Source organism: Elgaria multicarinata, chromosome 3, assembly GCF_023053635.1.
Source record: "Elgaria multicarinata webbii isolate HBS135686 ecotype San Diego chromosome 3, rElgMul1.1.pri, whole genome shotgun sequence".
Taxonomy (NCBI): domain Eukaryota; kingdom Metazoa; phylum Chordata; class Lepidosauria; order Squamata; family Anguidae; genus Elgaria; species Elgaria multicarinata.
In genome coordinates this window covers 143,426,346-143,437,413 of record NC_086173.1, presented here as the reverse complement: position 1 = coordinate 143,437,413, position 11,068 = coordinate 143,426,346, and positions in this window count along the sequence as shown.

Sequence of the window (11,068 nt, the reverse complement as noted above, 5' to 3'; positions counted from 1 at the left end):
CCCTGTTGGATCAGATCAAAGGCCTTTTTAGTCCAACATCCGATTTCTCACAATGGCCACCAGATGCCTGTGCAAGGTGCCCAGAGGGATCAGGTGGGACACCGTGAACACTCAGCTAGATGAAGCATTGGTCTGATCCAGTGCAGTTCTTAAAGATAATGCCCCTATTCAGAGAACACGCTAAGCCACGGTGGTTAAGCACTTTGCATGTCGTGTGAACCATTCCTAACCATGGTGGCTACATGAAAGGAAAGGAACCTCTCGTGCAAGCACTGAGTCATTACTGACTCTTGGAGGAACACCAGCTTTCGCTGATGTTTTCTTGGCAGGCCTTATAGCGGGGTGGTTTGCCGTTGCCTTCCCCGGCTGTTATTACCTTTCCCCCAGCTAACTGGGTACTCATTTTACCAACCTCGGGAGGATGGAAGGCTGAGTCGACCCGAGCCGGCTGCCTGAAACCAGCTTCCGCTGGGATCGAACTCAGGTCATGGGGAGAGTTTCAGCTGCAGAAACTGCTGCTTTACCGCTCTGCACCACACAAGGCTCTGGTGGCTACATAACCACAGCTTAAACACACTCGCTAACCATTTGCTGCAAAAGGGTTGGCAGCCTAACCATGGCTTAGCATGTTGTCGGAACAGGCCCAATAAAATTGCATATAAATGTAGGCAGAATAAATAAGAACCCTCTAAATTACCTGGATAGCCACTGGGTGGAAGAAGTGGTGTATACTTTGGACTCCCCTGAAAAACGCTACTATAGTTTCAAATGTAGTTATCCTATTAACTACAAAAATATCAGTAGTTGTTTCCTAAGTGTCATTCGGAAAAGAGACGCGTGGAAAGCCAGTTCTGGTGACAGAGTTGGGGGGAGAAGGAGAGAGGAACAGCCCAGCAGGACAGCCCATGCTTGCATGCATAAGCTCCTATATAATTTATTCATTCATTCAGAAAAGAGCTAGGTCAGCTGTTTGAAGTGAATCAGGTGCTCAGATGTTCTCACTAGTGCTGAAACAACAAATCTGGGGAAATAAATTCATATGTGGATGCCCCTTGGCATTTAAACTTTTCGACGTGTAGGCTTACATAGCCTGCAAGCAAGAGCCAGTGTGGTGTAGTGGCTACAGTGTCAGACTAAGAGTCGGGAGATCCAGGTTCTAGTCCCCACTCAGCCATGGAAGCTCACTGGGTGACTTTGGGCAAGTCACAGACTCTCAGCCCAGCCTACCTCATAGGGTTGTTGTTGCGAGGATAAAAATGGAAAGGAGGATTAGGATCATGTACGCCGCTTTGGGTTCCTTGGAGGAAAAAAGGTGGTATATAAATGCAATAAATAAATAAATAAATAAATAAATAAGATGGTAGTACACCCCCCAGCAACAGTGTTTGACAGCTTCCAATTCTGCAATCCAGACCTGTGGGGGGACCTTGGTGGGCAAAACCACAAATTGAGACTACTGTGGATCGTGTCCTCCGTGCAGCTTTTTGCCACGGAGAGCTCATGGGAGCCACTACAGAACTGAACGGGAAGCAACTGTCCAGAGAAAGTGTTGGATCACATTTTGCCTTCATCGAATGCAGCGGCTTTGACCGCATTGCTAGCCTTGCTTACTCAGCAATCTCTAGCTACCCCTGCAGTTCAGTGCAAGCAGCCAAGAGTTTAAAATCTCTTAAATAATAATAATAATAAATCCCAGTGGTGCACTGACAAGACTGGATGTGCGGGCTGGCCAAGTTAATTCTGCAGCTGCCACCTTAACCATCTCCTGCCTCCAAGAAAGACTCAAGGATTCAGCCTTAAGCCGACAGAAAATTCCTTTTTTATTAGCTTGAGCCCGATAAGCCCGAGTTGATTTGAAAGATCACACTTAGTATATGATAGAGAGCTGTGTAGAGAGTCACATACAGAAAAAGAAACAGCCCCTGTTCTGCACCCACTGAAATGCTGCTATAATTATGCAAACCAAGACGGTGCAGGTACTTTCTTTGCCCAACATATTCTGAAATCCGAGAAGCGAGATAGCAAATAATTTGGGAATCTCAAAGCAAGGACTGTGAAAGCAAAAGGCAAGGCGAGAAAAGGAGGAGGAGGAGGAGGAGGAGGAGCCTGGCACTGGGGAAGTCCTATGGATCAGGACACCTGGGAGAGCTACAGAGAGCTACAGAGAGTAATCCAACCAGTTTGGAAACCACTTCCTTCCCATCTTTAAACCCATGCCAGACACTGTCCATATGTTTCCAAGTTATTCTTCATGACCATGAGGACTAGAAGCAACAATTCTCAGACAGCGAAGTTCTGCCAACAGATAGGAGATTCCAAGTGTGCTTAGCACAGGCATAGATCAGGCTTCCCCAAGGTGGTGACCTCCAGCTGTTTTGGACTTTTAACTACCATCAACCCCAGCCAGCATGGCCAATGCTCAAGGATGCTAGGAATTGCAGTCCAAAACATCCAGAGGGCATCAGCTTGGGGAGGGATAGAATAGATTAAGCTGGACACCCATATTCCTAGCAGAGGAGGGACACTACACAGTGGTCGCCCAAGACATCCCAGACCCAGATCCGACAAGAGGAAAGCAGTTCTGCAACTTTCCTGTCTGCTGAGTTACCAGGCAGGGCTGACTCTGCTCATGTTCTGAGCCACCAAGTCCCACGGGGGAAAGGAGAAGAGACAAATTAGTGAAAGGCCGTGCTTTCCTGGCTACAGGACTTCGGTGCTGCATACGAGCACAGGATGGGTGCTATAGGATTGGTTTAGTAGCTTGGCAAGAAGCACCTTTGTCATCTATTTCTCACAGTCAGCCTGGCCAGCCAACCCTGTGATTCCCTGATAAGGCTGAACGAATTATTAGGGTTTATACCCGCTGATTTCCCAGGGTACCTAAAGATGGCATGGGAGCATGCACAGGGGAAAATCGGTGGGCAGAAGAGGTCTCCTTCCCACCTGACAATCCTCCCTTGGAGAGCTCCCCACTATTTAGACAATCATGCTGCATTTGCTATGAGAACATAGAATCATAGAACAGGAGAGTTGGAAGGGGCCTATAAGGCCATCGAGAGCAACCCCCTGCAAAGCAAAACATCTTGCTTTGCTCTCATTTACTTTTTGGGTTGTCCTCTTCAATACCAGGAGGGAGGAGAGCAGTAGCAAAATGCAGCCTCCTGACCTAATAAATAGAACTTGCTCATGGTAAAGCTGGCACTGAAGTTTTAAGCCAGTTTTGCCCAACCTAGCACCCTCCCAGATGTGTCAGACTACAACTCCCAGTATCCCCAGCCATTCCCCAGCCCAGTGCACTCCCAGATGCATCCTGACACATCTGGGAGGGTGCCCGGTTGGGGAAAGGCTGGCTTAAGTCAACCAGATTTTAATAATGAGGCATGACCTCTGCATATATATTAAAGGTACAGGTAAGGTGTATTAGAAACAAAAAATGCGTAAGCAAGAAATGGGGTGATATTCTGAATGTATGAACAAAAAAAGTGCAGGAAAAAGAGTATTCCACCACCCTGACTTGTGTTAAACACAGATGTTTGGGGGAAAGGATCAAAAGGCATCTTCCTAAACATGAATGTGACCTCCAGGTGTGTGTGAGAATGGCACTGGGCCTATTTGCACATAACAGGTCTAATTGTGGGTTAATTAATTAGCCAGGCGTGTTCTACTGCCATTTTGCATATGCAACCTGTGATCAAACCAATCAGAGGTTGCAAAGTCACTTCCAAACAATGACACTATAGGGTAATCATGGGTTAAAAGCCCACAGTTAACCAAACAACTAATTGTAAATTAACTGTGGGTTGTTTAACCCACAATTAATCTATATTGTCTACATTTGGACATCAAGTAGCAACCTTCAATCAGCCCAAATGAAGGTTGAATATGCAAAATAATGGTAGAATGCGGCTGGCACATGGCAAATTGCGCATTGACCTACAATTTGCCACAGTTACATATGAAATGGATTATTACTATGTTTCTTAATCCCTCTGCTTAGCTCATTGTTTGCAGTTTGGGATTCATGGGTGAGAAGTGCAGCACACGAAAAGTTCTAGTGGAGCGTACATTACACCAAAACCATTTGCTTAGGAATCGGGTTATAAAATCTACTTTTGAACCATGCCTATCGGTAGTTTTAGGCACTCTATTCTTTACCCAACACCTTCGTCACCCCCCACCCGCCCCGCCTGGTCGTTTTTGGTGACATGCCAATGGTCTTGCAATTAAGATCTCATCCTACCCAATAACAACTGGCAGCCAGTAGGGAGCCATCAGATCGACCAGCACTTAATTTGTAACAGACGTGCCAGGCCTCAAACCCAGCCCGGAACACGACATGCTTTCTCCTACAAGCCCTTCCCTCAGTCTTCAGATATGTTTATTTTGGTTGCACAAGGATGAAGGGGAGAGAGACATACTGTGCCCGTGATCAAAGTACCACTCATTCCTTTCACTGCTAGATATGTTCCGGGGACCTGGGTGCTTTGGAACTGAAAACACATCCAAAGGCTAAACTAATCCCTAGATCTAGGGCAAACCTGAAACCAACCAGACCAGGGATCATCCGCTCCTGACTCAAGGGCCAGGTCTTGCCTGCTATGAGCCTGCCTTACGAGAGTGCTTCTCCAAGCCTTACCCCTCTCAAAGCACACAAAAAATGACCAGAAGGATCAAATCAAACCTACTTCCCAAACCACGGCTATGCCATGCCGCTCCCAGATTCTCAGCATACACTCTGCAACTCACAAGCAGATAATAACGCATGAGTCAACGCTTAATGATTTCTAAAAGGAGCTGGGGGTTCAAGCATCACTATAGCTAGTAGTCATTTCTACACTGCCTGAGGCACGCTCCCAATGCCAAGCCCCACCTCCTGCCCACAGCACCAACGCTGTGTACCTTTCAGGATACGGCAGCTGCAATTCCCAAGTCCTTGCTACTGGATAGACCGCTGCTGCTGCTCAGAAGTTTGTTGGCTGCTGTCCAATATCACAGGACTCAGATTTACTCATTCCCAACCAGGAACGCTGAATGTGCTGTACTGTGTTAGGTGGCAGGCCTAAAGCCAAAGAGAAGCTGCAACAGTGTGGTTCTAGCCGGCCTGATGCCCTTACTAAGTTTCTGAGCAAGCCAATACCTTGCTTTTCAGCCATCTTGGAAACATTCCAAAATGGGAAGATGAAGTCATTTAGCATCACTAAACTGCTTCTTCCCCCTATATCTCTCAGCAGAGGAATGAGAGTTTGCTCAGAGGATGCAACTGCTGCTCAATAGGGTGGGGAAGCAATCCCATACAGGGAACTATTGTGTCTGGAGCTATTTTAAGTTTTTTTAAAAAAGGTGAGTAAAGGGGGCTGTGATCATGGTTTATAAAATGATCCATGTAGAAAGTGTACAGAGAGAAGTTTTTCTCCCTCTCTCACAATACTAGAAGCAGGATCCATTCAACAAAGCAGAGTAATGGAAGACTGAGGACAGACAAAAAGAAGTACTAAACCACGGCATTAGCTTCCTGAAGACCTGGAAATGGCTACTAGCTTAGATGACTTTAAAGGGGATTAAACCAAATCACGGAAGATGAGGCTGGTCATGAAATGACTCCTGGTCATGAAATGGCTATATGCTACCTCTAGGATCAGAGGCAGGGGAACTCTGAATATACAATACTGGGGACAAACAGCAGGGGGCTCCTGCTGGCTCATGGGGCTTCCCAAAGTCATCTGCTTGGCCACTATGGGATACCAGAGGCTGGACTTCTGAAGTCCTTTGGTCTGATTCGGCAGGGCTCTTCTTATGGGGGAAGGAGCAAGCCATAGGGATAATGGGGAAAGAACTTGCCACACTTGAAGTGCTGGGCAAGGGCCTTTTGGTCTTCAATAGCCGCCTGCGGCAGAGACACAGTTATGGAGGGCAGGCACTAAAGAAGTAAAAGACCTTTAGAAAGAGAAAGAGAAAGGGAGCATCTCAGTCAACTCTTGGCATTTCATGTGCCACCGTTATGCGGCTCAGCATGCAGTAAGGCACAAGGGGGTGTGAGGTAACAACCTTTTCGTTTGGCTGGAGGGGTGGGGGAGAAAGAAATGGAACTAGTCCTGGCCCTGACCGCAATCCCTAAAGAAAAATGTTTTGCGTTGATTTTTAGAAGAATTAATGTGTTTGCCTTCCGATCTTTTTTTCTTTCAAGGTAATGTTCCTTTTGCAGTTGTCGTTTAATGAACCTGAAACACAGTGGGGCTGACTATAGCTGCACGACTGGGGCTGTTGGGGGCGGGGAGAGAAGAGAGCTATAAAAATAACCCTGCACATGCTCAGAGACACCATTTCCAGGACACTGAAAACACGGATAAGGACCAGCCGTAAACGACGCCCTTCCAAAACCTATACCTTGAACACAAACTCTATTCCCCCTCCTTGAGGGTAGGGGCGGGGGCGGGGAAATATGCGTCCTTCACCTCGCGCAAAGGCGGCACTACCTGGGAAGAACTACGCGGCGACCCTACCTACGGCGCTGCCTTGCCTCCGGATCCCACCTTGGCTCTATCCGACAGGAGAACCCCACCGACCCCCCGGTCACTCCGCAACCTCTAGCAATGAAAGAGTTGCTAAAGCTCCGACTAAAGAGCCCGGCCGGCTCCAGGGCGTGAGCGGCACTTCTCTTTGGTAGCCGCAGCAAGGAACCGGCTCCGCCCGCGGTAAGCCCGACGCTCCCCTCCCCCGGATGGCCGCAGAGGGGAGGCGCGGAGCTCGCAGGCACGCTGCGCAACGTCCCAAGGGCCGCCTGCGGAGCTCCGCGCCCCGGCACCTCTCCGATCGCCCGAGGGAGCAGATGCGCTTGGAAGCCGCCGTCTGAACGCGGGCTCCCTGCGGCCTCGCCCCTTCGGCTCTCCCTTCTTCCCGCCGAGACAAACTTTGCAGGAGGAGGAGTCGCCATCGCCGCCTCTTCCCCACAGGGGTCCAGCGCTCGGCGAGAAGGACGGGAGAGTCCGGCGCTCGGAGTTTTCCGCCATAGCTGGACGGAGCCCCGGACCCACCTGATTGCCCTCGGGAGCCCCAGGCGCAGCGCTCACCTCGCCGGGGTGCGCGATCCCCCCCGTCCGGGCAAACTCTGCAAGCGCCTTGGCGAGGATGGGAGACGCCCGCTTCTGCCCGCGCCTCTCTTCGCCTCCCTGTTCCAATGCCGCTGCTTCTCCTCCACTCTCGGCGAGCCTCTTAATATAGCGGAGAGGGGGGGAAGCCACACACCACTCGCCGCTTTAACTCTTCCTCCCCCGGGCGCAGCGCGCTCGGGACAGCGGCTGCTTTACGCGGGCACTCCGCGCAGGCCCGGTTAGGGAGACCGCGTTGCCGCGCTTTCGAAGCCTCTGCTTTAGAAATCACGGTGCGCCGTTGCAAATGTGCGTTTCCAGTTTCGGAATGGTTAATATGGAACAATTACATAAATGAGTATATATATATTTTGAGGAAGGCAGTGGGGAAAACAAGAGTAGCGTGAGGTCCTTTTTCGAGTCTAAGAGGAGGAGCTGAGGAGCCTTATGACAAAGGTGAAAGAAGAAAGTGCAAAAGCTGGGTTGCAGTTAAACCTAAAAAAAAACCAAGATTATGGCAACCAGCTTGATTGATAACTGGCAAATAGAGGGAGAAAACGTGGAGGCAGTGACAGACTTTGTATTTCTGGGCGCAAAGATTACTGCAGACGCTGACTGCAGCCAGGAAATCAGAAGACGTTTACTTCTTGGGAGGAGAGCAATGACAAATCTCGATAAAATAGTTAAGAGCAGAGACACCACAGTGACAACAAAGGTCCGCATAGTTAAAGCAATGGTATTCCCCGTAGTAACCTATGGCTGCGAGAGCTGGACCATAAGGAAAGCTGAGCGAAGGAAGCTAGATGCTTTTGAACTGTGGTGTTGGAGGAAAATTCTGAGAGTGCCTTGGACTGCAAGAAGATCAAACCAATCCATACTCAAGGAAATAAAGCCAGACTGCTCACTTGAGGGAAGGGTATTAAAGGCAAAACTGAAGTACTTTGGCCACATAATGAGAAGACAGGACACCCTGGAGAAGAGGCTGATGCTAGGGAAAGTGGAAGGCAAAAAGAAGAGGGGCCGACCAAGGGCAAGATGGATGGATGATATTCTGGAGGTGACAGACTTGACCTTGGGGGAGCTAGGGGTGGCAACGACAGAAAGCTCTGGCGTGGGCTGGTCCATGAAGTCACGAAGAGTCGGAAATGACTGAACGAATAAACAACACAGTTTATCTGAAATTTGGCTAGGCCTACCCTACCTGATACGTTGAGCTCTTGGTATTTTACTTTTACTTATGTTAGCTTAACAGAAAACAATAGATATATCTCAAAAAATAAAAGTCACGGTTTTAGGGGGGAAATTAAAAACCAATTTAGGGTGCAATCCTATGCTTGTTTAGACAGAAAAGCCCTACAATTCCCAGCATGCCCTATACTTGGAGTTGTAGGACTTTTTTTCTGTCTAAACATACATAGGATTGGACTTTAATGGTGCACGTGTATATATAGACTAAAACAGGCAATGCCTCAGGTTTTTTTGGTGGTTTTTTTGGTGTCCTATGTTGGTTTGGTTCATCCGTTGCCTGATGTTTAATACTGAACAATAGTCTGCAAGGAGTCACAACCTGAGGTAATGTATTGAGTTAATTTGACTCTTGGTTCACTTTGCTGAAGAGTAGGAACCAAATTCTTTAACGTCCAGGGAAGAATGTCATATCTGTCAGGGCCTACTGTCGTCTTGAGTTTGAATTCCACCCCCGAACAATGCCTCACCTGCTGCTGTGGCTCATTGGTATTGGAGCATGAACAGAAGGTGTTTCAGAATGATCTTTGCTGTAGCCATTCGAAAGACCCTTCAAATATTTGCAGTCTCACACAAAGAGACACTCAAAATATTTTGGTACCTTAAGGTAAAAAAAAGGCAAACAGCGCCTGCCCTTCCAGGAGTAAGATGCGCGGTAAACCATTGGGAAGTGCTCCTGTCCAAGCCTCAGTGAAAGTTATTTATTTATTAAATTTGTATCCTGCCTTTTGACCAAGGAAATGGCACTCAAGGTCATAGATAAATAAAAATGTGATTAAAACGATAATAAAACAAATACATTTAAAACACCATCAAACACATAATAAAAACAGCAGCCAACCCAACAGACCTGCTTATATGCCAAAGGCCTGCTTGAATAAAAACGTCTTTGCCTGCTGGTAGAAAGGCAGCAGCTGGAGCCAAACTAGCCTCCCTCAGCAGGGAGTTCCACAGACTGGGAGAAGCTACGGAGAAGGCCCTCTCTCACATCATCACCAAATATGCCTCTGAAGGGGGCGGTCTTGAAAGAAGGGCCTCTTCCCAAAGATCTTAAGATCAGGTAGCCTGGTCCTGTGCTGTGAATTGTGCCCAGAAACAGTTCTGTAGCTAGTGAAGCAATTGTAACAAGGAGCCCTTACAACTGGCCCTGGTCAGCAGTCTGGCCTCATCTGAAGTTTCTGAAGAGTTCAAAGGCAGCTCCATGTAGAGTGTGTTTCAGTAGTCCAAACGGGGTGTAAGTAAGGCATGTATGACTGGCTGGATCAGACATCTCTAGGAATGGGTGCAGTTTATTTATTTAATTATTTTTTACATTTTTATACCGCCCAATAGCCGAAGCTCTCTGGGCGGTTCACAAAAATTAAAACCACAATAAAACAACCAATAGGTTAAAAGCACAATTACAAAATACAGTATAAAAAGCACAACCAGGATAAAACCACACAGCAAAATTGATATAAGATTAAAATACAGAATTAAAACAGTAAGATTTAAATTTAAGTTAAAATTAAGTGTTAAAATATTGAGAGAATAAAAAGGTCTTCAGCTGGCGACGAAAGCAGTACAGTGTAGGCGCCAGGCGGACCTCTCTGTGGAGCTCATTCCACAACCGGGGTGCCACAGCGGAGAAAGCCCTCCTTCTAGTAGCCACCTGCCTCACTTCCTTTGGCAGGGGCTCACGGAGAAGGGCTCCTGTAGATGATCTTAAGGTCCGGGCAGGTACATATGGGAGGAGGCGTTCCTTCAAATAACCTGGCCCCAAACTGTTTAGGGCTTTAAATGTCAATACCAGCACTTTGAATCGGGCCCGGACCTGGACTGGCAGCCAATGAAGCTGGAAAAGGACTGGCGTAATGTGATCTCGCCAGCCAGTCCCTGTTAGTAAACGAGCTGCCCTGTTTTGTACCAGCTGAAGCTTCCGGACCGTTTTCAAAGGCAGCCCCACGTATAACGCATTGCAGTAATCCAAGCGAGAGGTTATCAGAGCATGGATAACTGTAGCTAGGCTATCTCTGTCCAGATAAGGACGTAGTTGGTATATCAACCTAAGCTGATAAAAGGTGCTCTTTGCCACTGAGTTCACCTGTGCCTCAAGTGACAGTTCTGGATCCAAGAGCACCCCCAAACTATGGACCCGATAGTTGGCCTACTGCCCGAGCGATACAAAACTGCTCATGGTCACTGCCAAAGCCTGGGTATCCAAGCTCAGGGCTGAGTCCAGGAGTACACCCAAACTGCAAGCCTGAGTCTTAAGGGAGAGGACAACCCTGTCTAGCACAGGTTGAATCCCTATTCCCTGATATGACTTGACTAACCAGAAGCACCTCTGTTTTATCTGGATTAAGCTTCAATTTGTTCATCCTCATCCAGTCCATTACTGACATCAGACAAAGATTTAGAACTAGAACAGCTTCCTTAGGTTTAGATGGAAAGGAGAGACAGTGTTGAGTGTCATCAGCATACCGGTGGCACCAAACCGCACAATTTCAGACAATCTGTCCCAGGGGTTTCCAACCTGAACCACTGTATAACTGCCTCCCAGTCCCATCTCAGACAGAAGGATACCATGGTCGATAGTATCGAAAGCTGCTGAGAGGTCCAGCAGAAACGACAGGGACACACTGGCATAGATTGTCCACCAAAGCAGTCTGTGTCCCACTACCAGGTCTGAAGCCAGATTGAAATGGATCTAATATGGCTCATCTAGAAATCCCTGGAGCTGAGAAGCCACCATATGC